We start from the raw sequence: 2,500 nt of genomic DNA on the forward strand, positions 1-2,500 counted from the left end.
GTCTGTGTTTGTCCCCACCAACGACCGCATGACAACCAATGTTGGTGTGCTCACATCCCCATAACTTAACGGTTCGACAAAAGAGACTGATAGAATTAGTACTAGGCTTCCAAAGAATAAGTCCTGGGGTCGATTTGTTCATCTAAAGGCAGTGCTCCAGCATGGCTGCAGTCAAATGACTGAAACAAATAAAAGAATAAAAGAATATTTTGTGTATTCTAGAACTATAACCAATTTATTGCACATAAATTTGAACAACAAAATCTTATGTGAACCCCCAAGGGACAGAAGTTCCCATGAAGAACTCAAGGAAAGGCTTATAAATTTAGATTATAGGCAATTCAGTTTGGCTTTTCTTTAAATATTCCAGAATAACAAAATAGTGATAACTATAGCCTAAGGTCACATTGAAGCACTTGCCTAAGGTACCATATCATAGCATTAAGCCTAGAACCATGTAATTTCAAAGCAAACTTCTTAACTCATAACCATGTTTGTGCTTATAATTAACCATAGTTATTCAGCTCAGTTGTGTTAGCTGAGCAACAAGCCAAGCTATTGAATCAATAGTTCAATAACAGTTCAATATTTGAACCACTAAGAAATTTTGTCTTATAACAGTAAACAACAACAACAAAAAAAAATGTCTGAATTATTTAAAGATCTAAGAAGATTAAATAAAATTCCAGTCTGAACAGAACTTTTGCAGACTCATTAATTTGTCATAGTGGAGACTGTTTGTGTTTGATCAGATAGCCATAAAGATATTTGTTGTTTTGTCTTTTTTTTATCCAATAATATGAACTATGATACCTGAGAGCAATTAACAATTAAAACAAAATCAAGACTAAAATACACGTCTCATTATTTTAAAGAATTATACAAAAATGTTCTCTAACGAAAATTGGTGATGGAAATAATAGTTGTACTACTTTCAAAATATACAAGTTGGCTAAGTGAAAGATACGATGTATTTTACAAGAATATAATAAATTTTTGCGTTAGGTGTTTAAGAATTCAAAGCTCAGTAAATGTCATTTTCATAAAGTCATGTACTCATGCTCTAATATACATATATAAATATGTATATATATATATATATATATATATATATATATATATATATATATATATATATATATGTTAATTCTCTAAATGAAGTATTAACAGTAACTGCACGATAAAGTGTAGTATATTGCCACTTAAGTGTGGCTGACCCCTAGGGGTGGATGTTACTGTTGCTTTTAGCCCCAGGAGGACATCTCCTCCAGCTGGCTTATCGACACACGACTGTCTCCTGTTTGCCAAGGGAAGTTATCCCTCTCACCTCGATCTGCAGCACGAACGTATCCGGATTTCAGGGTTATTTCCCTTCGTCGGCGGCCGATAGCTGCTGACCTTGGCGAGAGAGACAAAAACCTGGCAATCTTATATCTTCTTTTCCAGTGAATTAGAGAATTAACATTGCTTGTTTTCACCTTTTCGATATCAGTGAAGAATTTCACTGGAAAAGAAGATATAAGATTGCCAGGTTTTTGTCTCTCTCGCCAAGGTCAGCAGCTATCGGGCGCCGACGAAGGGAAATAACCCTGAAATCCGGATACGTTCGTGCTGCAGATCGAGGTGAGAGGGATAACTTCCCTTGGCAAACAGGACACAGTCGTGTGTCGATAAGCCAGCTGGAGGAGATGTCTTCCTGGGGCTAAAAGCAACAGTAACATCCACCCCTAGGGGTCAGCCACACTTAAGTGGCAATATACTACACTATATATATATATATATATATATATATATATATTGTGGCCTCTTCAGCAACTCTCTATCCCATGTGTCTCTTCTAGTCCTGCTTATTCCATTTTGTCAATATACATACAAAGAATATGAGGGGTTTAGTTCAATGGTGATCTAAACGCATAGGTATGCAGTGTAAGTGCTATAATTGGTCATCCATTAGGTTCCAAGTTTACAACTGAGCCTGGAGCTAGGGATCCATAGTGGGCTTCCGAGTTAGCCGGTATATATTACAGGAAAAAGGACAACACAAACCAAGGCAGGATGAGTATCTCAAGTCATTTAGAATATCTAATAAGAGTAAGATAAATCTGAGGTAATTAATTAATTAGTTAATTAATCAATTAATTATTGGATGTCTTACAGCTGTTTCTGAGATATCCCAAGTGATAGGTTAGCATCTCCATACACAGAGTACTCTGTCATCAGAGACAAGGTGAGTATGTATGAAAGTTCTAGACAGGGAATTCACTGTTTATAAAAGAATAAAATAGTAGATAGAGGAATAAAGAGTAAAACAGTAGATAGAAGACTACAGACAGGAGAATAAAGTTCACAGCTCATCTTCTTCCAGAGGCTATTGAGGTTGGTCTGTACTTCCATGAAGTTATAGGTCCTTAAGTATAATCTCGGGTAAATCCAGGCAGTATTTGGAATGTTGCGTTCATGTTAAAAAAATAGACCAAGTGGTTAGCTAGTATGAAAATGG

Source organism: Octopus bimaculoides, chromosome 1 (assembly GCF_046866305.1).
Source record: "Octopus bimaculoides isolate indiv1 chromosome 1, ASM4686630v1, whole genome shotgun sequence".
Taxonomy (NCBI): domain Eukaryota; kingdom Metazoa; phylum Mollusca; class Cephalopoda; order Octopoda; family Octopodidae; genus Octopus; species Octopus bimaculoides.